At 38.6% G+C, this 16,159-nt stretch overlaps 1 long non-coding RNA gene across 1 annotated transcript; it reads right to left on the reverse strand.

The window, feature by feature from the left end:
- Nucleotides 1-1,761: 1,761 nt before the first annotated feature.
- On the reverse strand, nucleotides 1,762-14,818 carry LOC140511219 (uncharacterized). The gene is made up of 4 exons (XR_011969470.1): nucleotides 14,736-14,818; nucleotides 12,785-12,908; nucleotides 10,902-11,040; nucleotides 1,762-4,826 (listed from the first exon to the last, which is right to left on the reverse strand). It is a non-coding gene; the product is annotated as an uncharacterized lncRNA (long non-coding RNA).
- Between the last annotated feature and the right edge of the window lie 1,341 nt (nucleotides 14,819-16,159).

Consider the following 16,159-nt stretch of genomic DNA (forward strand, 5'->3'; position numbering starts at 1 on the left):
TAAGCTCTAGAGATACAAATGCAGACACACACAAAAAATAATCCTTGTTCTTAAGAAGCTTACATTCTATTAAAGAGAGAAAATACCTATAAGGGGGTGGGAATAAACATTGTTGGTGAATGAACATGTTGGAAAGGGAGTGGGAGGGGAGGAGAGAACAGGCATTTATTAAGCACCTGCCATATTCCAGGCACTGGGCACTTTTAACAATTGTATCTGTTCTGTGCAACAACCATGAGAGGTAGATATTATTATTACAACTGGAGAAAATGAGGCAGAAGTTAAGTGACTTGCCCAGGGTCACACTGCTAGTAGGTATCTGAGGCTAGATTTGCCCTCAGTGCTTCCTGACTCCAGACCTTTATGCCTCTAACTGCTTCTAGAGAGTGGACTGATACAGAATCAATTTGATGATGGAAAAGGGATGGAGGACAGGTCAACGGCAGAAGCATGGTGACTAGTCATGTTTTGGGGATGGAAATGAAACATGTCTAGAGCCAGCCATAGAGACTGTGAAAAAGTTAAGCAATTGCCAGTCAGAATACTAGGGCTCCAGTGTAAGAGTTCTAGGTGTGAAAATGTTAGATATTTAAAGACTTAGTCTCGGTCAAAGCATTGGCCATACTACTATGCGACAAGTAAGTGTTAGAGGGAGAAACCAGATGGCATGGTTGATAGAGTACTGGGCCTGAAGTTGGTAAATATGATCTTGCTGTGTTCAAATCCAGCCTCAGATACTTACCAGCTGTGTGTCTCCAGGCAAGTCACGTAGCCCTGTTTGCTTCAGTTTTCTCATCTGTAAAGTGAGCTGGTGAAGGATATGGCAAACCACTCCAGTATCTTTGCCAAGAAAACCTCAAAGGAAGACTCAGACATGAATGACAATGATTAAATAACAAGAATGATTTTAGATGTGGATTTGAAGCCAAGGTCATTTTTTATTCCAAATTCAACATTCTTGCTAATAAACTGTTTTGTCCTTTAACTTAGAATATTAGACTGATATTCTGAGTCAACATTCAATAAATTGGAGTTCATTGTTTCTTTTGATGAGCTCTATGATAAAAATATTTTCTAATTTTCTCCATTTTTAGGTTAAAATATTGTTATCCAAACCAATGAATACATTTTGATAAAGACTGGATAGAACATTTCTTAGGTAGACTTTTGGTTAGCTTCTTGTCTGTCAACTTTGTTGATGTTTATCTCAAAGTGGCCCAACTAGATTCTTGTCCAGTAGCTTTTTGTCCTTTTAAAGAAATAATTCTGCATGCTGATTCATCTTTCATAAGATTTGGTCCAAGTTTCTTTGGTAAGATCTTGTGGGTTTTTAGATTCTCTTTTAGTCTTTATACATTATGTGGAAGAAAATCTCCTGGAGATATAAAGAGGCAACTATTGTCACTTTTATCCATTCACCATAGCTATCATCTTTGTGTCTAGTGTTCTGACACTTATACTCTAAGAAACTTAAGGACTAACCTTGGCATACACGTATTGATAGTGGTAACCATAGAGTGGCAGCTAGGTGGTGCAGTGGATAGACTGCTGGGCCTGGAATCAGGAAGACCTGAGTTCAAATCAGATGTCACTTAACTAGCTGTCTGATCCTGGGCCAGTCACTTAACCGCTTTTGGCTTAATTTCCTCATCTGTAAAATGAGTTGAAGAAGGAAATGCCAAACCACTCCAGTATTTTTGCCAAGAAAACTCCAAATGGGGTCATGAAGAGTTGGACACAACTGAAATGACTGAACAACAGTAAAATGTATGTTTTCTTTAATGTATCATTAAATGTATTTAATGCACAATACATAAATAATCTATATTTAATGTATTTTTAATGTATGGGTAACTCGTAGTTACTTGTGTATGTGTAGTGGGGGTCACTTACTTTATAAGCACTGCCCTTCTGACTGCGGACTTCTGAAGCAGTCCCTCTACTCTTAATATAAGGTCAGAAAACTTTTCTTCTTTTTGGAAGGCATCAAAGAACCTGACATTGCTGCCCTGTGTATTCTCAGCATGACCAAACTGACCGTCTAGCAACTCAAAACAAATGAGTGCCTTAACCCTGGAATACTGAATCTTCAAAAAATATATAAGATTAAAGGCATGTCCCTTGACACTTTCCATTACTTTTTTATGTTTCTTTGCCTCAGTCTCTCCTGTCACTTCTGAACCCCATCTATGACTAGTCAAGATGAAATGTTCCTTATTTGATGGAAGGAATTAGAATCCCTTGAGCAGGAGAATGATGGAGTGTAAGGGTCAGGGGAACATGACGAAAAACTGTAGCTTTTTTTATCTTATCCTTTTAATAGTACTGATTGGAGGACAACCTGCCCCCTGAGACTAGCTACTGCTGCTGGTACACTTGGTCCCTGGATGTGAAGAAACATTTTTCCATTTTGTAGATCTTTACATTGTCCTGAGTCCATCCTGTTCTTTCTACCACGGTGGTTTTAAAATCTTTAACAAGCCCCTACCTAGCCTCACAGGGCTTAATAAAGGACTTCCAGGCTCCCCTCTTAGTGGTTTTCTGTTTGAGACTCTGCAAAGGTCCCTGGCCATCATAGTTTCATACAGCTCACACAGAGCATCTACTGCAACATTCACCTTCCTATATGCTCAGGTCAAGTATTAATATTCTGTCCAAAAATAAAGCTTTGTGTAAAGTCCTTTCAGTATCCTTATTATTGAAGTCAGTGGACTACCTTCTAAAGTCACTTCAAGTGTCTCCTTTGAAAGAGGCCTTTTCTTATTCAGATCTTCAGAACACATCATGCCCAGGTGCAGCTATCTTCTCCCCACATACTCTGCTTTTCAGCTCCCTTTTATGTGTTGTTTTCTCCCCTTTGAATATAAGCTCCTTGAGACCAGGGAATGCCTTTCTCTTTGTATTTATATCACCTGAATTTACTTCGTAGTATGTGCTTAATGAATTCTCATTGCCTTCATACTTGATTCCCCCAGCTGTTGTCCCCCACTAAAAAAAGTTACCTTGTACTTATTTCATATATATTTTGAAAACATTTAGACATGATATATTATCTCCTGATTAGAATATAAGCTCCTTGAGGGCAGAAACTTTTCAAAAAAATATTCCTGGTGCCTAATACAATGCCTAGCATGCAATAGTTGTTTAATTAACACTGATTGATTGGTTAAAAAAAAATTTGGTCACCACAGGCCCTTGTAGCTCGTAGCTGTTCATTCCGACTTCCCTTATAGGATCCATTATGTTTAGAGTAGTAGAAAATACCTAGTTTACAAGTACTCAGTGACTTCTGTGTAATCCAGGGGTGAGAATATTTATCCTCATTTTACAGAAGCTATACAGTGCTATAGAAAAAGCACTGGGTTTGGTTTCAAGTGACCAGTGTTTGAATCTTTGATCTGTGATTTGCCCACTGCGGGAGCTTATCTTACACAAGGCATTTGACTTCCCAGAACCTTAAATAGGTATCTTCAAGCTTCAGGATCCCTGAGGTCTCTTTTGGCACTAAATCCATGAAACTCTGAGTATCTACTGTGTATCTAATGTTGTGTGGAAGGTCAAACAGCTATGCATGGGTAACTTTCTAAGGGAAAAAAGATTCTGTCCTTGGGACAGAACATATTATTGTCTCCTATTTTATACTGAATCATAGATTCTTAGTTTTATAAATTGTCTAAAAAAGTAATTATTTCTGCCCCCACTTCCAACCCTACTGGATAAAAACCAATGGTCATATCCCCAACAACTGGTAGTTCAACTTCTTTCTAGTTAATCTTCAAAGATGTTGTTGATCTTGAATCATTTCAATCATGCGTAACTCTTTGTGACCCCTTTTGGGGTTTTCTTGGCAAAGGTATTGGAGTGGTTTGCCATTTCCTTCTCCAGCTCATTTTACGGATAAGGAAACAGGCAAACAGGGTGAAGTGGTGTGCCCAGGGTCATAAAGCTAGTAAATGCCTAAGGCCAGGTTTGAAATAAGGAAGATGAGTCATTCTAACTCTTGACACAGCATTCTATCTACTGAGTGACCTAGTCATCAGTGACTGTTATTACCTCAATTTTATAGATGAAGAAACTGAAGCAAGGGCGACTTGCCAAGGGTCACACAGCTAGTAAGTGTCTGAGGCCAGATCTGAATTCAGAAAGATGAGTTTTTCTGAATCCATTCCCTGTGCTCTATCCATTGCACCAATTGGCTACCCAATACCTCCAGTGATAGAGAAATAACATTTCCTGAAGCAGCCTTAAGGGTACTGTTTAAGAATCAGTCAGGTCTCCTAGCCAGGTCTTCTACAACCAATGTTCTTTCCATGATTGTGAGCCAACTAATCAATTTTGTCCTTAATTTCCTTACCTATAAAATGTGAGACTTGGATAAGATGATTTCCAAGACTGATTCTAACTCTAAAACTTGAATCCTCAAATAAAAGTATGGAAGGGATGCTCATTCTATAAGGCTGAAAAGCTGGTAGAGATGCCTTTGATGATTGGTAGCGGATAGAGTAGATGGCTAGGTGGTGTAGTGGATAGAGCACTGGGCTTGGTTTCAGGAAACTCATTTTCCTTGTATAACCTCACTTATATTGATATGTCTTATCTTTTCCATGAGGATAAGCTCCTTGAGGATAGGGAATGCTTCATTTTGATCTTTGTACTTCCAACAATTAGTACAGTGTTGGTCACATGATGGATGCTTTTTTATCAAGTCCATCAATTGGCCTCCTTGCCATTTCAGAAATACGTCCTCCCTAGATGTCTGAATTTGTTGTACATCTCCGGCTGTCATCCAATCTTTGATGTCTGGTGATTATTTTATGTTCATGATCCTAGAGAGAACAGAGAACCCAGAGAGGTCATGGATCTTAAAAAAAAATGTAACGTTAGATCTCAAAGGAACTTGGGGATCACCTAACTCAACTGGGTTCATTTTGGAAATTGAATTCCTACACTCCTCTGGTTCCATGTGGTCCAATTCAGGGAGTGCCAGCCCTTTTGAATCAGAAATTTCCTTGTCTAGTTGTTTGAGCAACAGAGTCACATGAATATTGTGACGTCACTGCTTATAATCAGACACATAGGATGTGCCCATATGGAACTAAAGCTCAGATACCCATTAGAGATTAAATTATATCTTTAGTTTCAAAGGGAGAGGCTTGTTAAGTCATGAAGTAACAAATGTGTTGGGAAAGATCCAAGCTAAATCCAGGTCTGCTTGGGAAATCACAGGTCAGTACAAGAAGGTCAATAGATTTGATCAAAATCAAGAATCCTGAGCTGGGTACTTTAGAGGATTATGAGTTCTTCATTCTTCTCCTGGTGACTTAAACTCCTATTTCTGGGCACTAGAAAACATCAGACAAGATATCTGCAACAGTTGTTCCAGGCAGTGATAAATAACACAATCTGTTCCAGGGGGAATACAACAATAAATGAGACCCAGAAAGAGAAAGTGATTTGTCCTATGGCTCTAAACTTATGAAGGAAAGCTATGGCAAATTTGGATGGTATACTAACAAAGTAGAGACATCACCTCACCAGCAAAGGTCCGTATGGTCAAAGCTATGGTTTTTTCAATAGCAATTTATGACTGTGAGAGTTGGACTGTGAAGAAAGCTGAATATCACAGAATCAATTCTTTTGAATTATAGTACTTGAGAAGAGTTTTGAGAGTCCTTTGGATAGCAAGGAGATCAAATCAGTTAATACTTAAGGAATTTAATTCAAATCATTCATTGGAAGGCCAAATAATGAAGTTGAAGCTTAAATACTTGGGCCAAATAATGAGAAGACAGGACTCATTGAAAAAGACTGATGTTGGGAAAGATTGAAGGCAAAAGGAAAAGGGGATGGCAGAGGAAGTGATAGATAAATAGTATCATGGAAGCAAAAAACATAAGCTTGGACAGACTTAGGGAGATAATGGAGGACAGAAGGGCTTGGCATGTGATGGTCCATGGGGCCATAAAGAGTCAGACATGATTGAAAGACTGAAGAAAAGTGAAAAAAGCAACACTGGATTTGTGAAACTTAGAGCCAGAGGCCAGAGCCAGTTCTTTCAATTAAAATAAACAAACAAAACTTAATAAAAGATGAGACAAAGTGTGGCCAAGATATTTTCCGAAAAAACTTCTGAGGATTTTAACATACTACAAGCTCAATGTGAAGTCAACAGTGTGATAAAACTAATGCCACTTTAGAAAGCATTTAGAAATACAGCTTCTAAGAATAAGAATACAATAGTCCCACTGTGCTCAGACTTGGAAAAGATTGTACCCTGAATGGCACCTTCGGTTCTGGGCCTCACATAGTAGGAATAACTTTTATAATTGGAAGAGTTTTCAAAGAAAGATAACCAAAATCTGGAAATGTCTCAAGTGTGTGCCATTGACTAAAGGAACTTGGAGTCTTTAGAATGAAGAAGTATGTGCGCACGTGCTTGCGTGCATGGGTGCGTGCATGAGTGTGCACGTGTGTGTGTGTGTGTGTGTGTGTGTGTGTGTGTGTGTGTGTAAGTGGGGTGTGGTTAGTGTCTGTTCTCAAGTATTTTGAAGGGTTCTAATGGGGAAAGGGTATTAGGTTTGCTCTGCTTGACCTTAGAAGGCAGAACTGGTAGAAATGAGTAGAAGCTGCAAAGATACAAGTTTAGACAGAAAAAAACATTCTGACAATTACAGGTGTAAAAAAGTCAGTTTAATGGGTATTGGGCACCAGCTCAGTGGAGTTCTTCAAGCAAAGACTGAATGACCACTTGTTGGTTATTATTTTGGGGTGAGGGTGTCATTTAGATCTGGGTAGGACCAGATGATCTCTAAAATTCCCTTCCAACTCTGAACTTCTGTGACTCCTGATGCAGTCATCCTGATGTGGTACTACATATCACATCTGATGTTAGGTTCCTAATCCAGGCTAATTACTTTCTTTCTTAATCCTATGTTATGATTCTTTTCTGTTATGCACTCTGTGATTCCCCAGCTGAGCTAGTCCCTTAACCTTTTCTAGCAACTGAATTCCATGAGAGGACATCAATCCCATTCTAGGAAAGCTGAATTATAACTGATAATGCTTGAGAACCGCTGCTGGGAGAGTTCCATTGTACTCTGGGGGAAGAGAAAAAGAAAGATAAGGGGAGAAATTGTACGGGAGGGGATAAATTTTCATTAAGTTGAATTTCAGTAGTAAAATGAGGAGTCATGAAAACATAGACTAAGAAAACTCCAGAACCCTCATCACAGTTGTTATAAGGAGATTAGGACAGACCTGTTGACAAACTGGGTTAAGCTCCAAGTGTGGCAAGAGGGCTGGCAGATATTTTAGTCAGACTTTTGTCTAAAAGGAACCAATTTCAATCAGACTGACCACAATATCTTTTTGCTCAGTGAGTCATAGATGGCTTGATTTCATCTTTTGAAACTGCTCACCAATTAACTATTATTTAAATGAATCAAGGAAACTGGGGTGTGGGATCTCATTGATATATTGAATTTGCTATGCTCCTTTCAGCCCTTCCTCAATGCCCAGGGATAGATAGACTTTCCCTTCTTCAGGAGAGATTACTTTAAAATCTTCAAGGGGGGTGACAGAGTAGCAGGATCTCAGAGTTGGAAGGAATCTCAGAAGCCAGTCAACCAGTCCAATCATACCTGAACAGAAAACCACTCTGTTCATTCTTGATAGCTCATTCCTCTTTTGGGGCACCTCTAGTTATTAGGAAGTTTTTCCTTACATAGTATTATAACTTACACCAATTGTGCTGTGTCCTCTGGGACCTAAGCAGAACACATTTTTATCCCTTTTCTGTGGGACAACCCTTCAGATAATCAAAGGTATCTATCTCCAGCAGCCCCCTAAAGTCTTTCCTTCTCCAGGCTAAACACCCAAATTCCTACAACCAATTGTCCAATATCATGATTTCCTTACCATCCTAGATGAGCTCCATTTTGTCAATGTCTTTTCTAAAATGTGACATCCACAATTCAGTATAATTAATAATAATAATAATAATAATAATAATAATAATAATAATAATGATAATATTTTGTCTGATCAAGGGAGAAAGTACAGGGCTGTCACCTCCATCATTCTAGACCATCTCTCTATTAATGCATCCTGAATTCACATTAGAAGTTTTAGCTGCCATAGTCACTGTTCATAAGATCATAGGTTTAGACCTAAGGAACCTTAGATGTCACCTAAGACAATCTTCTTATTTTTACAGATGAGAAAACTTGGGAAAAGATTAAACAAATGACCCAAAATCACATAGGTAGTTAATGTCAGGATTTGAACCTGGGTCCTCTGACTTCAAATCCAACACTTTTTCCATTACTTAATGATTCTTTTTTGAGTTTTTAGTTCACAAATACTTCCCCTTCCTGGCAGATACTTCTCATGACTACTACTTATATTTACCCATCCTGTGTCCTTGGGAAGTTGTTTTTGTTTTTTTTTTTCTCCTCAAGAGTAGAATTTTACATTTATCCCTACTAAATTCCTTATCAGATATTATCTATTGAAAATAAGATTGCGTGACAATGCCATGCAAGAACTGGTTGTTCAAGAGAACTTTGGTTTTTGCACCAACTGTAGAGCTGTCTCAGCAGCTTTGTGGGTCAAGTCAACAAACATTTATTAAATACCTACTATGTGCCAGGTACTGCGCTCAATTGTTAAATGATTTGATTACTTCAAATAATCTCTGCAGAAGAAAAATTAATAGAAGTCTCCATCCTTTTTCCATAAGCAATTTGCCTGAATTTCTGTGGATACAAGAAATTGATGGAAGAGCACTTAGAACCTCAGTTCATCTCCATCCCTGGGGCTGTGTCATCACATGCAGGGAATTTTGTCTCTCTAGGTCTTACTTTTTTCTCTCCTAGAAAGATAAGTCCCAAAGTCTCTTCCAGGTCCAAGGCATCATAAATCTATCACTGAAAAGTATCTTTGGCACCATCAAAGCCAACTCCCTCACATTTTAAGTATGAGACGACTGAGGTTAAGTAAAGTTAATGACTTAGGCAGTGCCACACAGCTATTTGAAGACTTTCCTGAGTCAGAATTCAAACTCAAGTCTTGATTTTAAGTCTAGGTTCCTATTGACTCTGTCATATAGCTTTATAGCAGATACAGGAGCTCTTTTAATTTTAGAACAATAAGATTTATTGTAATTGTAGGGAAGGGGGAAAGGAACAATTATTTATTAAGTGCCTATGAGGTCCCAGGCATTGTGCTGAACACTTTACAAATATAATTTCATTTGTTCCTCAAAGCAACTCTGGGAAGTAAGTGCTATTATTTTTCCCATTTTGTGGTTGGGGAAATTGAGGCAAACAGAGGTTAAGTGACTTGCACCAGGTCATGCAGCTAGTAGGTGTTTAGGTCAGATTTGAACTCAAGTGTTCCTACCTCCAGGACCATTGTGCCACCTAGCTGTAATTCTTTCGAATCTTTCCAGGTCTAGGACCTCAGTCCCCTGACACGAGGGTCTTTCCCATTCTACTATGCTAATATCAGTCTTTTTTTTAAGTTTGCTTGAAGTAGAGTAGATAGTTAAAGTATGTTCTAGGCAGAAGTCTGACATAGCCACGTTTGGGATGTTCCTTACTACTTACACTGGCATGCTCATCAAACATCTATCTACATGAGGTGGTTTAAGGAAAAGAAATCATCTTCCTGTAGTAAAATCTTCTTCTGATGTCTCCACCAGGGCAGAGATGGCTGTGGATTCTCAAAGTCAGGACAGCAGAGGTCCAGGCTTGACAGGTGCCATCAAGCTAGAAAGTCGTCAAGCACGACAATGGTGACAGACAATTTATGTGTGGATGAACAATGAGACAGGTCCCAAAGGGTTCTTCACCTGGTTTGCTACAAGCACAGTCAACACTTGAACCATAAATACTCCTGAAGAGTATTGCCTGAATTGCAGAGAGATCCCAATTTCCCTCAGGGAAAGTGATGGCATTATTCACAGAGACACAAGAACAGATTTTTGAGGTGCAGACACCATTGCTTAGAGTTCATTCTCAACCAGAGTCAGAGAAGGTGTATGCCAGAAATCAATATTTTTCCAATGAGAACATCCCCTTCCTCTTTAAGCCAAATGGAAATGAAACAACAGAAAAGAGTGTACTTTGGGGGTCCTACTAATTAGTATTTTAGACCTCAGGGCTTCATTTCTACGAAAATTTACATTTGTAAAGTCACATATTTCTTAAGTTCCCATTTCCTTTCAAGTACCAGGGAGGAGGAGAGTCCCTCAGAGAATAAAAGAAGTTTCTGAAATAGATCTGTAGGAAGCACTTCAAGGCTATTTGAATAACATTAATAGTGGTGCAAATTTATACAAAGCATACATAATATGCCATAGGTTTACATCAAAGTCCTATACAATGTCTTTCATATCAGTAGGATTAAAAAAAAAGTGTCTGAACAGCCAGAACCTTTTTTATATTTTTTTTCTTCCTCGTTAAGTATCAAGTAAACTCGCTGAGTAAGTTTGAGAAATTATTGCTTGGCTCTCTGCAATTCCACAACTTCTTAATGCACCTGAGCTCTTATCATGATTAGCTGGCTTCCTTTTCTCTAGTTATCTCCCTGGAATGGGTCCTGATAATATGTGACTTATTAACTGGCAGGGCAGCTATATTGCTCTCCTATCTTCCACTTTATTAAGTTACTTCTCAGGCTTTAGTTGCTCCAAAATCAGCTGCTTTTTCCTTTTATTTCCCAGGGCCCTTTGGAAAGTCTCACCCCCCATTTTTTTCCCCTTAATATTTCCACAGTGTAACTGATATTGAAATTATATTATTTACTTATTTGCCTCAACTATATAAACACATCCCTAGTACCTTCATTTTACACACACACATACACACACACACCACATCACTCACACACACACACACCTGGACAGGAGCAGACTCTTCTTTACTCTGGTATTGTTGATGGTCATGGTCACTTTCTTTTGGTGAATGTCCTCAGGTAGCAAACTGTTCCTGAAGTTCTCTGATTAAAATTCTATAGATAGTCTTCACTTCTTCCACCCTTTAAAATAGCAGAGCAGAAACTCAGGGAGAGCCTATTAAGCTGAGCAGGCACGCTTAGAAGACAAAGTCCTCTCCAGGTTGACCACAGACAGATGGATGGTTGAACCATATTGACTCTGGAAGACTGTCTCATCGGGCATGAAGAGGTCACAGTCTTTGTCAATAGAGATGTCTACCCTGATAGAAATCAAAGATCCCCAAAGTCATTTATTTCTTTGATTTCTTAGTGAAAGAGTTATTAGAACACTAGCTCTGATGAATGAATGATTGAATGAATGAATGAATGAGTGAATGAATGAAAAAAATTTTCAAATACTTAGCATTATGCTAAGCACTAGTAATAGTAATATAAAACCGTAAGAAGCTGAGATAATCTCTGCCCTTATAGAGTGCTAGATGTAAAAGAAAGGAACTTACATTTGAATAGGGGAAATGACACATACAGGGCATCTCAGAAGGGAGGTTTGATTTTGTATTCATCAGTATGACCAGTTGATCCATAGGGAAATCAATTGATATAACCTTTCTAAAAGCAATGATACTTTTGGTGTGATTATGAAGGAGAAGAGAGAAAACTAAAACAGAATAAGAAAAAAATACCCTAAAGACAGTGTGGTGAAACAAAAAAACAAAAAACAAAAAACCTCCAATAATAATAATGTCATAGTTGTAGGAGTATCAAGATTTAGAGGCCGCTCCATCCTCTCCTCCCTATTCAAATCATTAGAAAACAGAGGTGGAGCAGCTGATCTTTGAGTTCGTTCTATGAGTTGATGACGCTGTGAAGAGGACTGAATAACATAGTTGAGATTTTTAGCAGATATGGCTTGTATTCCACATGTGTTATCGAACACTTATTGTATTCTGAAAAAGAACCAATAATATTTGTTTGCCTAAGAGATGCCATTCCACTTTTGCTGGCAGTTAGCATCACTGGGGTTTTTGTGACTTTCCTGGGAAGGTTTTTTATTCATTCATTACCTGTTGTAGGTTATTCTGGTGAAGGAAAATCATTCCACCTAGGTGACCTGCCCCAATGATGAATGAATACTAATATTCTATCCCTCTGATTATTAAGGACTTAGGTCATTGAGGGTGTCTTCCACTAAGCCAATAGTTAATGAAATATGAATAAAATAAACCCACAAATTAACCTCTGATGTAATGTATACATGCACACACACGCATACGGTGCCTTCTTTGCAAGGTACTTCGTAAAATAGCAACGAATATTGTGACATGTCCTTAGTAGACACTCATAAATATTAATTAGTAATAAAGGGAATGAGTAGGGAAAGCTATCAAGGGCAGTGTACAATGGTGATTTGTATCATTGAGAGCTCTTAAAAATCCACTTCAGTTGCAATAATAATTTGACTAAAGTTGGAAGCAAATGCAAGACCTTGGGCCAAATTCAGAGCTGAGGTGCTTGTGAATATTGTTATTTTTTTTAATCAGTAAGAAGCACTGAGGCTATATCTGCCATGACAGTGAGGTTACTTTCACATCTATTGAACCAATAAAGTTATGAACGGTGGTGTTTTGCAGCAAAACTCAACTAGTTAATTGATTAGGGAACCAACTGCTCCATCAAGGAGGATATCTATATGTGATCATATAACTGGGTTTTTGTTCATTTCCTTCCTTCCCTTTTTTACTGAATTTTAATTTAGAGACAGAAACAGATGCTTTATTCTCTGTGTCTAAATTCCTTTCCACATTTCCAACTTTTCATATCTTACCCATCTTTTTAAGACCCAAAACAAATGTCACCTTCTTCAGTAAGCTTTCCCAGATCCTCACAGTTGAATGTGATTTCTCCATCATTTGATCTCATAGGATTTTGTACTTACAGGGTTTCTGTTGCTATGAGAAAAGGAGATTCAGAGAAAATCCAGATGAGCCAGTATATTTGGAAAGCAACAGGTCATATCATTTGGCAGGTTTGGATGGAGGTCACTGGAGACACTGGGAGCACAGAGAAGGAATCAGGGACAACAGGGCAAAGGGAAGTATAGTAGGGAAGCACCCTTTTATGTCTAAAACAGCAACTGATGCATTCAAAACTAGGGTCAAATACTGACCCCCCCAAGAATGAGCCTGAGAGTTACCCCTTAATTCTAAACCATGGAGGAAGACTTATAGAAGGGACACTACCAAAGATTATCACCAGAGAACTGTGGGCATGAACATCTTCATTCTCTGGCAAGAATAAAGATAGTATAATGGTTTTATACGAATTTGTTGAATGGGTGGTTAGGTGAGACTGTAGGTTCATCTTCACCCCATCCATAATGGCAATTCAAGGAAACTGAAAAGGTCCAAGTGGCATGGTTCTACTCTGGTGTGTTGGATTGACTTCCATATACACATACATACATGTATGTATGCATGCAAGCATATACGTATATGTAGGCATACAGGCACATGTATGACTGCAAGTGTATATGTATACACACACATATGCATACACATACATACATATATACATGCACATACACACTATATTTGCATATGTATATGTATATACATACACATATATATGTAAAACAAGGAAAGGGGTGCCAAATAGCTAGGAAGTTAGATATTTCTAACCTGAAAGACTGCAGAAAAGGGGCAGAGTGAGGATAACAGGAAGGCAAAGGGGTTATTTCTAGAGCAAAGATTCTTGCTTGAGTTCTTACGGTAGTCTGATGAAGCCTATGGATTTTTTCTTAGAATAATGTTTTTAAATATGTGAAAAGGAAAAAAATACATATGATTGCAAAGGAAACCATGGCAATTAAAATAGAGTTATAAAAATACTTTTAAAACAAGTTCATGGGCACAAATCTAGAGCAAAGACAGCCTGTTTTCAGAAAGGCTAGTATGAAAAAACAAAAAGCACAAAAACAAAAACCCTCAGCTACAGTGGTACTTTTATTCTTTTGTCACACTTTAACTTGATCAAACTTCTCTGCTCAAATTTCTCATCCCCTCTTTTTCTCCGCCCTTCAACTATATAACCCCATCCATAAGTCCATATTCAACCCTGAATTTCAAGATCCTTGGAGGTGGGATTCATTTCTTTCTTATTTTTATATCTCCTCCAGTACCAAGAATATTACTTAAAAGCCTGTTGAATAAATGACTCTTAAATGAAGCTAGCAGACCCCGCACATCACTTATCTCAGAGCTTTAATGTGATGTTCAGTGCTAAGTCTGACCCATTCTCTTATATCTATGGATGAAACTTGTGGCTTCAATAAAAGTCAAAATATCAGCCTCTCAAGATAACATGATTTGAACTAAATAGCTTTTAGAAATCCATTGAAATTTAAAAACACAATTTTACCACATTATTCCTCTTCTCCTTCCACCTGCTGGTTCCACTGGCCTCCTTCAATACTCAGCTTGAATCCCACTTTCAGAGAGGGGCCTGTTCTGACCACAACTTTCTCCATCCTCCTTCTAATGTCTTTCCTCCAAGATGACCTCCCATGAATACTACATATATATATATATATATATATATATATATATATATATATATATATATATATATATATATATATATCTTGAAGGCACATGGTTGTTGGCATGTTACCTCTTCAGAGGTAGCTGCTTCTGGGCCTTGAGTCATGGAGAACTGAGTTCAGTCCAGCCTTTGCCACTGTGATCTTGGACAAGTGCTACGGTTACGGTATAGCTTACCGAGAGGGGCAAGTCTTATGCCTGGCCAGCAGGCTGCTCGTCCTCCTGTGGAGCTCGCGAGTAAAAGAATGAGGCGGGAGAGCGGGTCAGTGAAGCAACTCCAATTTATTCAAGCAAGCACTCTGATTATATAGTCTCTGCCAGCTAGCCCAGTGAACCATGGTAACACACATAAATAAACCCAAAACTATAGAAATGAACACAAGCTGGAACTATAGTGACAACTACAAACCAGGGGTGGGGCCATCCCTTCCAGCACAATCTTGTTCACCCTTCCCTGCTCCGGACTCAGTTCACCTGATGTCTGTCAGTGTGGCGTCCCAGATGGTGTGGCGGTCAGCGCCCCTTACAGACAAGTGCCTTATTTGTCTCAACTATAAAATGGACATGATAATCGCACTTCCTTTGGAGGGTTGTTATGAAGAACAAAGACAATATTTGTCAAAAGTGTTTAGCACAATGTTATTCCATTCTCTCTCCTTCTTCTCACTGAAATGTGGGCTTCTTGAGGGGTAGGGACTGTGTTTTTGCTTTTCTTTGTATTTCTAGGCTTTTTTCTATTATCTGACACATGTTGCTATTCAATCACATCCGCCTCCACATGAACCCACAGGGTTTTCTTGGCAAAGATACTGGAGTGGTTCACTATTTCCTTTCTGAGCGTGGCCCCATTTTACAAATGAGGAACTGAGGTAAATAGGGTTCAAGTGACTTGTTCAGGGTCACAAGCTTGTATCTGAGTGCACATCTGAACCTAGATCTTGGCTTCAAGACCAGGTGTCTATGCATTGTACCACTTACCTGGCCCCCACTTGGCACATAGTAAGTCTTTAATCAATACTTGTTGACTGACTGATTGATATCAAGGAAGGAATCATTTCTTGACATTAAAAAGAATCCTCACACTAAAGAATGAGCCATTTTGGAAGTGCTGCCTAATGTTAGGTCTCAGTCTCTCAGTATATAGACACTGTAAGATAGAGAAGGTAACCTGCTTGCAAAAATGAAAATTGAATTACTTAGCATAAAATAATTTACAAAGAGTAAAGTATTATAAAAGAGTTATCTGACCCAAATAATTCTCTCTCTCTCTCTCTCTCTCTCTCTCTTTCTCTCTCTCTCTCTGATTACTGTCTATATAAACCCAACCTCCTTATTTATGGCCATTCAAAATATGACTCCAATTGACCTTTCCAGCCCTATCTCATACTCTTCCCCATCCACCTATTTCATGTTCTAGACAAAGTGACATCAGCGTCAATGTTCTGCATTTGTTCATTTTTGACTTTTTTTTTGAGTTTTCCCTTTCTGGAATACCCTCTGCACTCCACCTCTTGTCCAGTGAACTCCTTCTATGCATGAATTTCATGAATCTCTGAGTTAGAAGGGTCCTCAGGAGTCACTTAGTTCAACCCCAACCCTGA

This window comes from Notamacropus eugenii, chromosome 6 (assembly GCF_028372415.1).
Source record: "Notamacropus eugenii isolate mMacEug1 chromosome 6, mMacEug1.pri_v2, whole genome shotgun sequence".
NCBI classification, from domain to species: Eukaryota; Metazoa; Chordata; class Mammalia; order Diprotodontia; family Macropodidae; genus Notamacropus; species Notamacropus eugenii.